We start from the raw sequence: 15,370 nt of genomic DNA on the forward strand, positions 1-15,370 counted from the left end.
TCCCGTCACGGTGCTTCGTCGGTCACGGTCCGCCTTGTCCGGGGCCGGACCGAACAGTCCTCTGTTACCCTTCGGGGTGGTTCCGCTCTCCACCCAGCAGTTCATATCCCACGTTAGGTCACTAGTGGCCTGCACGGGCGGCGACCCTGCCACCATTTCGGGCCATTCGTTCCGCATAGGCGCGGCATCCGCGGCCTCCAAGAACCGAGTGCCTGCGCATGTCATTCAGAAACTGGGGCGTTGGCACTCGTCTTGTTTCAGCCGTTACATACCACACCCCGAAACCGAGATGTCGGCAGCCTTTCAAACTTTAGCTTTGTAACGACTTTGCAATAAATTACTTCTGCCTACCCGTATGTCTTTTGCCCTCTTTCAGGCGTCCCTCCACGACACGGTCACGGCACAACTCTGACCGCTTAGGGGTAGGGTAGCCCAGGTAGGACAGACACGTACTTGGTTGCCACGACCACAAGTGTAAAGGCCGATTCATTGGCCTGTATTTGTGGGAGGGGCTTGGTCACCTACTTCAACGGCCGGCGCCCTCCCACAAGCGTACGTAGTGCAGAGTCCTCCCTCCCACCCACCCCTTTCTCCTGTTACTCTCAAAGGGGATGCCCTCTTTCAGGCGTCCCTCCACGACACGGTCACGGCACAACTCTGACCGCTTAGGGGTAGGGTAGCCCAGGTAGGACAGACACGTACTTGGTTGCCACGACCACAAATAAAAAGTAACTGAATATTTGTTAGAGAAACTGTGTGATTTTCATATGAATGCTCCAAATGCAAGCCATACAGAAGGAGTTTGGGAAAGACAAATCAGAACTGTGAGAAACGTGTTAAGTTCAGTGTTGAAAAAGAACACTGGAAGAATAGATGATGCCTGACTTAGGACCCTATTCTATGAAGTAATGTCTATTGTTAACAGTCGCCCACTTACAGTTGATAACAATAACGATCCAACAAGTTTGGACCCTTTAACTCCCAACCATCTACTTCACCTTAAGTCTGATTACATACAGCTACCACCTGGCATGTTCACCAAAGAGGATTTATATGCTAAAAGGAAATGGCGAAGAGTTCAATATCTATCAGAACAGTTTTGGAATAGATGGAGGAAAGAGTACTTATCCAATCTGATGCTAAGAAGTAAATGGCACACCCAGAAGAAATGTCCAAGTTGGTGACATAGTGTTAGTGAAAGAAGAAGATTTACCTAGAAGTCAATGGAAATTGGCCAAAGTTCTAGAAGTTTAAAAGGATGAAGATAGACTAGTAAGAAGAGTGTTGTTACAAATAGGAGACTCAAAACTTGACAAAAAAGGAAAACGTCTCACTACTTCACTCAAGTTGGAACGTCCTATGCAGAAGTTAGTTGTTCTACTTGAGAGTGATAAAAGACACTTGGAAGTTGAGAACCTGATGGAAAATTCCTCAAATTAGTGTTCAAGTCCTACCACTAAGAACATAGAATTATAGGTAATTTTGGTGGGAGTGTAGCTGGCCAGCTAAGACCTGTCCTAGATTGCTAATATAGCTTATATGTTTATACAGCTAAACCTGCCAATAACCTTAATACAGTTCCTATGTTTCTGTGTTAAAGACAAAAGCAGAGTTATTTACTGTGATTTCATGTTTTGGATGTAATGTAACCATTATATTTTGTATTCACAGAAGCAGAAAAAGATAATATGCCTTTTAAGATTCATTATATAATGTACTGTAAGCTCAATGAAACAACGGAAAGCATAGAGTTAAACTGTTGTTGGGCAGGAGTCTTGACCAATCACAGCCAGCCTTAAATACAGCAATAGTTTTGACCAATCACAGCCAGCCTCACACACAGCCTGTTTGGGAAATTCCCCTAGCAGGAGCTGCTAGAATCATTACACCAGAGGAGAGAAGCTGAACAGACATTCACTCCACTAAGAGCTGTGTTTTATGGAAGTAGAGAGGCCAAAATAGGTATTTAAAACAGTTATATAATGTTCCTACTGTTAATATAATGATTAGAATTGTATACTTAACCAGTTATATGTGTTTACTTACAGTTCCACTAATTGCAAACTACAAAGTTCACAATTCAAATTCCATATTGCAATCCAAATTGCATACAGCCATCACAGATCATACTCAACCAATCTGCAAATAGTTATTGCTACGTAACTGCATGCTGCAAATTGCGACCAAATTCAGCAAGTAGAACTATTAGTTATACCTCAGATACAGTGGGATGCGAAAGTTTGGGCAACCTTGTTAATCGTCATGATTTTCCTGTATAAATCATTGGTTGTTACGATAAAAAATGTCAGTTAAATATATCATAAAGGAGACACACACAGTGATATTTGAGAAGTGAAATGAAGTTTATTGAATTTACAGAAAGTGTGCTATAATTGTTTAAACAAAATTAGGCAGGAGCATAAATTTGGGCACCACAAAAAAGAAATGAAATCAATATTTAGTAGATCCTCCTTTTGCAGAAATTACAGCCTCTAAACGCTTCCTGTAGGTTCCAATGAGAGTCTGGATTCTGGTTGAAGGTATTTTGGACCATTCCTCTTTACAAAACATCTTTAATTCATTCAGGTTTGACGGCTTCCGAGCATGGACAGCTCTCTTTAAGTCACACCTCAGATTTTCAATTATATTCAGGTCTGGGGACTGAGATGGCCATTCCAGAACGTTTTACTTGTTCCTCTGCATAAATGCCTTAGTGGATTTTGATCAGTGTTTAGGGTCGTTGTCTTGTTAAAAGATCCAGCACCGGCGCAGCTTCAGCTTTGTCACTGATTCCTGGACATTGGTCTCCAGAATCTGCTGATACTGAGTGGAATCCATGCGTCCCTCAACTTTGACAAGATTCCCAGTTCCTGCACTGGCCACACAGCCCCACAGCATGATGGAACCACCACCATATTTCACTGTAGGTAGCAGGTGTTTTTCTTGGAATGCTGTGTTCTTTTTCCTCTATGCATAACGCCCCTTGTTATGGCCAAACAACTCCATTTTAGTTTCATCAGTCCACAGCACCTTATTCCAAAATGAAGCTGGCTTGTCCAAATGTGCTTTAGCCCACCTCAAGCGGCACTTTTTGTGCTGTGGGCGGAGAAAAGCTTCCTCTGCATCACTCTCACATACAGCATCTCCTTGTGTAACGTGCGCCGAATGGTTGAACGATGCACAGTGACTCCATCTGCAGCAAGATGATGTAGGTCTTTGGTGCTGGTCTGTGGGTTGACTCTGACTGTTCTCACCATTCGTCGCTTCTGTCTATCCGAGATTTTTCTTGGTCTGCCACTTCGAGCCTTAACTTGAACTGAGCCTGTGGTCTTCCATTTCCTCAATATGTTCCTAACTGTGGAAACAGACAGTGGAAATCTCTGAGACAGCTTTCTGTATCCTTCCCCTAAACCATGATGGTGAACAATCTTTGTCTTCAGGTCATTTGAGAGTTGTTTTGAGACCCCCATGTTGCTACTCTTCAGAGAAAGTTAAAAGAGGAGGGAAACTTACAATTGACCCCCTTAAATACTCTTTCTCATAATTGGATTCACCTGTGTATGTAGGTCAGGGGTCACTGAGCTTACCAAGCCAATGTGAGTTCCAATAATTAGTTCTAGAGGTTTTGGAATCAATAAAATGAGAACAGTGCCCAAATGTCTGCACCTGCCTAATTTTGTTTAAACAATTATAGCACACTTTCTGTAAATCCAATAAACTTCATTTCACTTCTCAAATATCACAGTGTGTGTCTCCTATATTATATATTTAACTGACATTTTTTATCGTAACAACCAACGATTTATACAGGAAAATCATGACGATTAACAAGGTTGCCCAAACTTTTGCATCCCACTGTATACCTCTCAGAGAGATGATAAAGTGGTTAAATAACTTAAAGTGAGAGTACAGATACCGAAGAGAGAAATATATCCACCATTTTATATTGAATGACAAGATTGAACAGTTGAACCACCATCTTATGCATACAGCCATTTTGTTTGCTTTTCAACACGTGTTATGTACAGTCGTGGCCAAAAGTTTTGAGAATGACACAAATATTAGTTTTCACAAAGTTTGCTGCTAAACTGCTTTTAGATCTTTGTTTCAGTTGTTTCTGTGATGTAGTGAAATATAATTACACGCACTTCATACGTTTCAAAGGCTTTTATCGACAATTACATGACATTTATGCAGAGTCAGTATTTGCAGTGTTGGCCCTTCTTTTTCAGGACCTCTGCAATTTGACTGGGCATGCTCTCAATCAACTTCTGGGCCAATTCCTGACTGATAGCAACCCATTATTTCATAATCACTTATTGGAGTTTGTCAGAATTAGTGTCAACGTTTTGGTCCCCGAGCCACTTAGTTATCACTTTTGCCTTATGGCACAGTGCTCCATCGTGCTGGAAAATGCATTGTTCTTCACCAAACTGTTGTTGGATTGTTGGAAGAAGTTGCTGTTGGAGGGTGTTTTGGTACCATTCTTTATTCATGGCTGTGTTTTTGGGAAAAATTGTGAGTGAGCCCACTCCCTTGGATGAGAAGCAACCCCACACATGAATGGTCTCAGGATGCTTTACTGTTGGCATGACACAGGACTGATGGCAGCGCTCACCTTTTCTTCTCCGGACAAGCCTTTTTCCTGATGCCCCAAACAATCGGAAAGAGGCTTCATCGGAGAATATGACTTTGCCCCAGTCCTCAGCAGTCCATTCACCATATTTTCTGCAGAAGATCAATCTGTCCCTGATGTTTTTTTTGAAGAGAAGTGGCTTCTTTGCTGCCCTTCTTGACACCAGGCCATCTTCCAAAAGTCTTCGCCTCACTGTGCGTGCAGATGCGCTCACACCTGCCTGCTGCCATTCTGCACACTCTGCACTGGTGTCACTCCGATCCCGCAGCTGAATCCTCCTTTTATGTATTAAAAAAAAGTTGAAGTTAAAGGGACTCTGTCACCAGTTTCTAACCCCCATTTTTAAAACTATTGTTCTGTCCATGGAGCCCCTGTGATTACAATGGTGTTGTTAAAAGCTAAATCTGCTGGCTCGTTTTGATAAAAAAAAAACTTTTATCTAACCTGTCAGTCATGTAGATAAGGTGCCCAGGGCGTTTCTCATGGTCCGAAGATGCCGCCGCCATTGGTGCCCAGCTCCTCCTCCGCTCTGATCAGCGCCGCCTGAATGTGAAGAAATGCGCACTTCGCTCAATGAGGCTGAATCGAAAAGCCTGCACGGGCGCATCAGGCACAGGCCTGTGCGCACGCGCGGTATCGTAGAAAATAAGGAGGGGGGACTGAGGGAGAGCCGGAGGCGTATTTCTTCACATTCAGGCGGCGCTGATCAGAGCGGAGGAGGAGCTGGGCACCAATGGCGGCGGCATCTTCGGACCATGAGAAACGCCCTGGGCACCTTATCTACATGACTGACAGGTTAGATAAAAGTTTTTTTTTTATCAAAACGAGCCTGCAGATTTAGCTTTTAACAACACCATTGTAATCACAGGGGCTCCATGGACAGAACAATAGTTTTAAAAATGGGGGTTAGAAACTGGTGACAGAGTCCCTTTAAAAAAGTTATTTGAAGCATTTGGTGTGCTCTTTAACCACCTCCGGACCGCCTAACGCAGATGTGCGGTCCGGAGGTGGCAGCGCTGCGCACAGTCACGCATATACGCGTCATCTCGCGAGACGCGAGATGACGCGAATATGCGCGCGCGCATGCGCAGTTCGCGCCGGCATTTCGCACAGCAGTATTTCGTCAGCAACCTGCCAGCCAATGATCGTGGCTGGCAGGTTGCTGATTTTTAAAAAATCCAATCAAAGTGCCAGATATCAGATCATATTAGTAAATATGATCTGTTATATGGCTGCCTGCTCCTCTGCTGGTTCTTTTCGTCGGTTGGATCCAGCAGAGGAGCAGGCTACACAGTGAGTACACCAAACACTACACTTTAGCCCCTGATCACCCCCCTGAACCCCAATTAACCCTTTGATCACCCCTGTCAATCACAAGTGAAAAGAAAAAAGTGATCAGTGCAAACTGTCACTTTTTTTTTTCACTGGTATTGACCGTTAGGTTTTAGGTATAGTTTAGGTCCCTTGGTTAGGTAGTTAGCGATCAGTTAGCGCCCAGCCCACCGCACCGCAGTCCGTTATTCGCTGATTAGCGTATCGCTAATCAGCATTTGTACTTTTATAGTATCTGGAAGTGATCAAAACTGATCACGGTCAGATCTATAATAGTATTAGTGTCACTTTAGTTCGCCCTCCACCCAAAACGCAGTGTTTGCCCGACCAGGCCTGATCGTTCGCCCACACGTGGGTTCGCCCACACCCGCCCCACCGCAGTGACAAAAAAATTTTTTTTTTTGATCACTGCACATTCACTTTACACGCACTGCGGCGATAAAAAAATCAGTTTTGATATTTTTTATCAACCGCAGCGGCCTCCGGTACTTCGCTAGCCTCCCCTTTGTAAGACAGGCTTGCTTTTTTTTTCTTGGGTAGTCTCAGGGAATACCCCTAAATTTAGTTGCCCACATGTCTAACAGGGGGTATTCTTCTGAAGAGGCCTACAGGCTTCTGACCCAGTCGGATGAGGAATGGGAACCCTCATCTGATGAATCCAGCGGGTCAGAATACGAACCTGTAGAAAGCAGTGGCTCTCTGACCCAAAGTTCGGACGAGGAGGCTGAGGTCCCTGATACCACCAGGCATACCCGGCCCCGTGTCGCTAGACCGCAGGTTGCGCAGGATCCGCTTCAAGAGCAGCAGAGTGGGGCTGGTGCTGTCGGATTACGTGGTGAGGCATACACCAGCAGCCCAGCCCTCCCTGGACCTAGTACCAGCACTGCCGTACAACCTGGTGAAGTAGCGAGCACCAGAAGGGCAGTTGAAGCTGGTACGGTGGCACGTGCAGTAGTGACCCCGTCGCAGCCACCGCAAAGATGTGCCCGTAGAGCCCCTAGAATCCCAGAGGTGCTGGCAAACCCTGATTGGCAGTCCCCAACTTCAGCCGCACCTGTAGTTTTCCCTTTCACTGCCCAGTCTGGAGTTCGGGTTGAGACAGCTCAGATCGGTTCGGCCCTGGGATTTTTTGAGCTGTTCTTGACTGCGGAGCTTTTAGACATACAGTGGCGGAAATAATTATTTGACCCCTCACTGATTTTGTAAGTTTGTCCAATGACAAAGAAATGAAAAGTCTCAGAACAGTATCATTTCAATGGTAGGTTTATTGTAACAGTGGCAGATAGCACATCAAAAGGAAAATCGAAAAAATAACTTTAAATAAAAGATAGCAACTGATTTGCATTTCATTGAGTGAAATAAGTATTTGAACCCTCTAACAAAAAAAGACTTAATACTTGGTGGAAAAACCCTTGTTTGCAAGCACAGAGGTCAAACGTTTCTTGTAATTGATGACCAAGTTTGCGCACATTTTAGGAGGAATGTTGGTCCACTCCTCTTTGCAGATCATCTCTAAATCCCTAAGGTTTCGAGGCTGTCTCTGTGCAACTCTGAGCTTGAGCTCCCTCCATAGGTTTTCGATTGGATTAAGGTCCGGAGACTGACTAGGCCACTCCATGACCTTAATGTGCTTCTTCTTGAGCCACTCCTTTGTTGCCTTTGCTGTATGTTTTGGGTCATTGTCGTGCTGGAACACCCATCCACGACCCATTTTCAGTTTCCTGGCAGAGGGAAGGAGGTTGTCGCTCAGGATTTCACGATACATGGCTCCGTCCATTTTCCCGTTTATGCGAATAAGTTGTCCTGTGCCCTTAGCAGAAAAACACCCCCAAAGCAAAATGTTTCCACCCCCATGCTTGACGGTGGGGACGGTGTTTTGGGGGTCATAGGCAGCATTTTTCTTCCTCCAAACACAGCGAGTTGAGTTAATGCCAAAGAGCTCTATTTTGGTCTCATCAGACCACAGCACCTTCTCCCAGTCACGCTCTGAATCATTCAGGTGTTCATTGGCAAACTTCAGACGGGCCTGCACATGTGCCTTCCTGAGCAGGGGGACCTTGCGAGCCCTGCAGGATTTTAATCCATTGCAGTGTAATGTGTTTCCAATGGTTTTCTTGGTGACTGTGGTCCCTGCTAATTTGAGGTCATTAACTAACTCCTCCCGTGTAGTTCTAGGATGCTTTTTCACCTTTCTCAGAACCATTGACACCCCACGAGGTGAGATCTTGCGTGGAGCCCCAGAGCGAGGTCGATTGATGGTCATTTTGTGCTCCTTCCATTTTCGAACAATCGCACCAACAGTTGTCACCTTCTCTCCCAGCTTCTTGCTAATGGTTTTGTAGCCCATTCCAGCCTTGTGCAGGTCTACAATTTTGTCTCTGACATCCTTGGACAGCTCTTTGGTCTTTCCCATGTTGGAGAGTTTGGAGTCTGCTTGATTGATTGATTCTGTGGACAGGTGTCTTTTATACAGGTGACTAGTGATGAGCGGCAGGGGCAATATTCGAATTCGCAATATTTTGCGAATATTTGGGCGAATATTCGCCATATATTCGAGAATTCGCGAATTCATGATCTCCAGGCATTATCTTCTTGATTGCGAAAATTCACATAAAATTCGCATTTTTTTTCGCATAAAAAATTCGCATGCACTGGTATTTTCACAAAAATCGAATATTCGCAATTACGAATATATTTTGCGAAATTCGAAATATTCGCAAATTTTCGAAAAAGCCGATATTCGCGATTAAAATTCGCAATTCGAATATTCGTGATCAACACTACAGGTGACTAGTTAAGACAGGTGTCCTTAATGAGGGTGACTAATTGAGTAGAAGTGTCTAACCACTCTGTGGGAGCCAGAACTCTTAATGGTTGGTAGGTAGGGGTTCAAATACTTATTTCACTCAATGAAATGAAATGCAAATCAGTTGCTATCTTTTATTTAAAGTTATTTTTTCGATTTTCCTTTTGATGTGCTATCTGCCACTGTTACAATAAACCTACCATTGAAATGATACTGTTCTGAGACTTTTCATTTCTTTGTCATTGGACAAACTTACAAAATCAGTGAGGGGTCAAATAATTATTTCCGCCACTGTAGTTGTGGCCGAAACAAACAGGTATGCCACACAATTTATCACCGCTAACCCGGGAAGCTTTTATGCCCAGCCTTTCCAAGTTTCCGAACTTAAAACTTTTCTGGGCCTCCTCCTCAACATGGGCCTGACAAAAAAGCATGAATTGCGGTCATATTGGTCCACGAACCCGATTCATCACATGCCCATGTTCTCTGCTGCCATGTCCAGGGCACGTTTTGAGGCCATCCTGCGGTTCCTGCACTTTAGTGACAACACCGCCTCCCGTCCCAGGGGCCACCCTGCTTTTGACCGGCTCCACAAAATTCGGCCCCTCATAGACCATTTCAACCAGAAATTTGCAGATATTTATACCCCAGAGCAAAACATCTGCATAGACGAGTCCCTGATACATTTTACTGGGCGCCTTGGCTTTAAACAATACATCCCAAGCAAGCGCGCCCGGTATGGGGTCAAATTGTATAAGCTCTGTGAAAGGGCCACAGGCTATACCCACAAATTTCGTGTCTATGAGGGAAAAGATCAGACCCTGGAGCCGGTCGGTTGCCCTGACTACCTGGGGAGCAGTGGGAAGACAGTTTGGGACTTGGTGTCACCCTTATTCGGCAAGGGGTACCATCTTTATGTGGACAATTTTTACACAAGTGTGGCCCTCTTTAGGCATTTGTTTCTAGAACGGATTGGCGCCTGTGGTACCGCGCGAACTAGTCGCGCGGGCTTCCCCCAACGGCTCGTTACCACCCGTCTTGCAAGGGGGCAGAGGGCCGCACTGTGTAACGAAGAACTGCTCGCGGTGAAATGGAGAGACAAGTGTGACGTTTACATGCTCTCCTCCATTCACGCAGACACGACAATACAAATTGAGCGAGCAACCCGTGTCATTGAAAAGCCCCTCTCAGTCCACGACTATAACCTCCACATGGGAGGGGTGGACTTCAATGACCAGATGTTGTCTCCGTATTTAGTTTCCCGACACACCAGACGCTGGTATAAGAAGGTGTCTGTATATTTAATTCAATTGGCTCTGTACAATAGTTTTGTTCTCTACAGTAAGGCTGGGAGAACTGGATCCTTCCTCAAATTTCAGGAAGAGATCATCGAGAACCTCCTGTATCCAGGAGGTTCCGTGGCCCCAACCACCAGTGTAGTTAGCCATCTACACGAGCGACATTTCCCCAATGTCAATCCTGGTACCTCAACCCAACAGTCACCCCGAAAAAGATGTCGTGTCTGTAGCAGGAGTGGAATAAGGCGTGACACCCGCTATTTCTGTCCTGACTGTCCGGACCACCCTGCCCTATGCTTTGGAGAGTGTTTCCGGAAGTACCACTCACAGGTACACTATTAGCATAGGGATCATCTCACCAGGACAGGCACACAGGGCTATTAGGGCCCATTCACTCACTGCTGCGGCAAACGTCTCCTTTCACATGGGACAAAGTGCATAACGCACTTCGCCACATCTTTGGGCGATTTGCGCTTTGCACATTGACCCATGGGGAAGGAGAGGTTTGTTCTATAAAGGTAAAAAAACAAAAAAAACAAAAAAAAACACAGGCCTGGTTTTTTCTTTTTCTTTTTTTTTTCTTTTTTTACCTTCCAGGTGGACCAACCGATCGACCAGCTGCAGCACCGATGTGCATTCTGACAGAAGCATTGCGCTGCTGTCAAATTACACGCAAGTCGGTGTATGCGGCGCTGCAAGACGGGATTTTCTCCTCTGCAGTGACAGATACGTTTGCCAAGGCATACGAGCTGAGGAGGAGGCGGCGTTCCTATGCTTTGGCAAACACTTTGTATATATATATATATAAATAAAAATAAAAAAATCCCGGCAATGATTTATTCATCCACATCGATTGATGTGAATGGAGAAATCTGGTTTGCCAGGGCATACGAGCTAAGTGGGTATGGATGTAGGGCGGAGCTCCTATGTCCTGGCAGACGCCTTTCCCCTCCATTTTTTTTTTTTGGCAGAGATTTTTTCATCCACATTGATCGATGCGAATGAAGAAATCTGTGCCGTTCATTTTTTTCTTTCAGCCCAGAGGCTGAACGGAAAAAAAAATCTCATTACCTGTATGCTCAATATAAGGAGAATAGCAGAAACTCCTAATGCTGGCCATACATGTAATGATTGCGGAGACCCTCAAATGCCAGGGCAGTACAAACACCCCACAACTGACCCCATTTTGGAAAGAAGACACCCCAAGGTATTTGCTGAGGGGCATATTGAGTCCATGAAAGATTTAAATTTTTGTCCTAAGTTAGCGGAAATTGAGACTTTGTGAGAAAAAACAAAAAAATATCAATTTCCGCTAACTTATGCAAAAAAAAAGAAATTTCTATGAACTCGCCAGGCCCCTCATTGGATACCTTGGGGTGTCTTCTTTCCAAAGTGGGGTCACATGTGGGGTATTTATACTGCCCTGGCATGTTAGGGGCCCTAAAGCGTGAGAAGAAGTCTGGGATCCAAATGTCTAAAAATGCCCTCCTAAAAGGAATTTGGGCCCCTTTGCGCATCTAGGCTGCAAAAAAGTGTGGGTGAGATAAACATCTTGATCAAATGCCAACTTTGTATAAAAAAATTGGAAAAGTTGTCTTTTGCCAGGATATTTCTCTCACCCAGCATGGGTATATGTAAAATGACACCCCAAAACACATTCCCCAACTTCTCCTGAGTACGGCGATACCAGATGTGTCACAATTTTTTGCTGCCAAGGTGGGCAAAGGGGCACATATTCCAAAGTGCACCTTTCGGATTTCGCAGGCCATTTTTTACACATTTTGATTGCAAAGTACTTCTCACACATTTGGGCCCCTAAATTGCCAGGGCAGTATAACTACCCCACAAGTGACCCCATTTTGGAAAGAAGACACCCCAAGGTATTCCGTGAGGGGCACGGCGAGTTCCTAAATTTTTTTATTTTTTGTCACAAGTTAGCGGAAAATTATGATTTTTTTTTTCTCTTTTTTCCTTACAAAGTCTCATATTCCACTAACTTGCCACAAAAAATAAAAAATTCTAGGAACTCGCCATGCCCCTCACGGAATACCTTGGGGTGTCTTCTTTCCAAAATGGGGTCACTTGTGGCGTAGTTATACTGGCCTGGCAATTTAGGGGCCCAAATGTGTGAGAAGAACTTTGCAATCAAAATGTGTAAAAAATGACCGGTGAAATCCAAAAGGTGCACTTTGGAATATGTGCCCCTTTGCCCACCTTGGCAGCAAAAAATTGTGACACATCTGGTATCGCCGTACTCAGGAGAAGTTGGGGAATGTGTTTCGGGGTGTCATTTTACATATACCCATGCTGGGTGAGAAAAATATCTTGGTCAAATGCCAACTTTGTATAAAAAAATGGGAAAAATTGTCTTTTGCCAAGATATTTCTCTCACCCAGCATGGGTATATGTAACATGACACCCCAAAACACATTCCCCAACTTCTCCTGAGTACGGCGATACCAGATGTGTCACAATTTTTTGCTGCCAAGGTGGGCAAAGGGGCACATATTCCAAAGTGCACCTTTCGGATTTTGCAGGCCATTTTTTACACATTTTGATTGCAAGGTACTTCTCACACATATGGGCCCCTAAATTGCCAGGGCAGTATAACTACGCCACAAGTGACCCCATTTTGGAAAGAAGACACCCCAAGGTATTCTGTGAGGGGCATGGTGAGTTCCTAGAATTTTTTATTTTTTGTCGCAAGTTAGTGGAATATGAGACTTTGTAAGAAAAAATAAAATAAAAAAAATCATCATCATTTTCCGCTAACTTGTGACAAAAAATAAAAAGTTCTATGAACTCACTATGCCCATCAGCGAATACCTTAGGGTGTCTACTTTCCGAAATGGGGTCGTTTGTGGGGTGTTTGTACTGTTTGGGCATTGTAGAACCTCAGGAAACATGACAGGTGCTCAGAAAGTCAGAGCTGTTTCAAAAAGCGGAAATTCACATTTTTGTACCATAGTTTGTAAATGCTATAACTTTTACCCAAACCATTTTTTTTTGCCCAAACATTTTTTGGGGAAAAATTTATATATGGATGTCGTTTTTTTTGCAAAATTTTACAGCTGAAAGGGAAAAATTTCATTTTTTTGCAAAAAAATCGTTACATTTTGATTAATAACAAAAAAAGTAAAAATGCCAGCAGCAATGAAATACCACCAAATGAAAGCTCCATTAGTGAGAAGAAAAGGAGGTAAAATTCATTTGTATGGTAAGTTGCATGACCGAGCAATAAACGGTGAAAGGAGTGTAGTGCCGAAGTGTAAAAGTGCTCTGGTCATGAAGGGGGTTTCACCTAGCGGGGCTGAAGTGGTTAAACCTGTTTCCATAGAACGACGCTAGAGGAATAGACAGTCTGGTTAGAATAAAAAGTCAGAGATATCATAATTCTTCTAATTCCACAGTGCAAAAGGCACTTCATAGTGTTGCGCCTGCCAAAGGCAGTTCCGTCGCAAAAGGATGCATTTGAGAGACGGATCCGGATGAGGATCCGTCTGACAAATGCATTGCAATACCGGATCCGTCTCTCCGGTGTCATCCGGAAAAAACGGATCCGGTATTATTATTTTTTGCATTTTTAAAGGTCTGCGCAAAGCCGGATCCGTTTTGGTGGAACACTTAATGCCGGATACGGCATTAAAACACTTCAATGTAAATTAATGCCGGATCTGGCATTCCGGCAAGTGATCAGTATTTTAGGCCTTAGAGAAAACTGCAGCATGCTGCGATATTTTCTTCATCCAAAAAACGTAAGCGGAACTGAGCTGATGCATCCTGAACGGAATGCTCTCCATTCAGAATGCATTAGGATAAAACTCATCAGTTTTTTTTCCGGTATTGAGCTTCTGTGACGGAACTCAATACCGGAAAACAAAAACAAAGTGCCCTAAGGAGACGTCACTGGATGTACGAGGTATGTTGCGCTGTATAAGGCTAGGTCTACACAACGACATTTGACGCGCTAATGTCGCGCGACAATTTTTATAATGGCAGTCTATGGTGTCGCACTGCAACATGCAACATGCTGCGAATGCAACGCAACAGTCGCAGAAAATCCATTCGAGATGGATTTTTCTGCGACCGCTGCGTCGCAGTCACTGCATGTTGCATGTTGCAGTGCGACACCATAGACTGCCATTATAAAAATTGTAGCGCGACATTGGTGCAACTAAATGTTGCGCTACAAATGTTGCAATGTAGTTGTGCCCTATCTGTCGCGCGACTTTTTGTCGCGCGACAAATGTCGTTGTGTAGACCTAGCCTTAGGCTACCTTCAAATCTGCATTAGTGATTCTGGCAAGCAGAGAACAGCCTGCCGGAATTCATTTGATCCGGCACTGCTGGATGCAGACAGAATGCCTTCTGGCCCCATTAACTATAACTGGGTCCGTCAGCGATCCGGCCACAATCTGGCAAAAATGCAGAGAATCAGCAGGACACAAACCGCTGCATGCTATGGTTTGTGTCCGGACGGATCATAGTGCCACTGGTGTGAAAATAGCCTGACTCTGTATGTTTTGTAATGCTGAATGTAATGTTAGAAGGCAATGCATTGGTTAGGTTGAGAATTAGGCATGGGGGGTGGGGGGGGCCCAGGCACATTTTTTGCACAGGGGCCCACTGCTGTCTGTGTCATGGTACAGGGGTTATGCACCATGGTCTGTCATGGTGCAGGGGTATACAGTATATTGTACAGCATGGTGCAGGGGTTATACAGTATATTGTACAGCATGGAGCAGTGGTTATACAGTATATTGTACAGCATGGTGCAGGGGTTATACAGTATATTGTACAGCATGGTGCAGTGGTTATACAGTATATTGTACAGCATGGTGCAGGGATTATACTGTATATTGTACAGCATGGTGCAGGGATTATACAGTATATTGTACAGCATGGTGCAGGGATTATACAGTATATTGTACAGCATGGAGCAGGGGTTATATTGTATATTGTACAGCATGGTGCAGGGGTTATACAGTATTTTGTACAGCATGGTGTAGGGGTTTTACAGTATATTGTACAGCATGGTGCAGTGGTTATACAGTATATTGTACAGCATGGAGCAGGGATTATACAGTATATTGTACAGCATGGAGCAGGGATTATACAGTATATTGTACAGCATGGTGCAGGGGTTATACAGTATATTGTACGGCATGGTGCAGGGATTATACAGTATATTGTACAGCATGGAGCAGGGGTTATACAGTATATTGTACAGCATGGTGCAGGGGTTATACAGTATATTGTACAGCATGGTGCAGGGGTTATACAGTATATTGTACAGCA

This window comes from Bufo gargarizans, chromosome 3 (assembly GCF_014858855.1).
Source record: "Bufo gargarizans isolate SCDJY-AF-19 chromosome 3, ASM1485885v1, whole genome shotgun sequence".
Taxonomy (NCBI): Eukaryota; Metazoa; Chordata; class Amphibia; order Anura; family Bufonidae; genus Bufo; species Bufo gargarizans.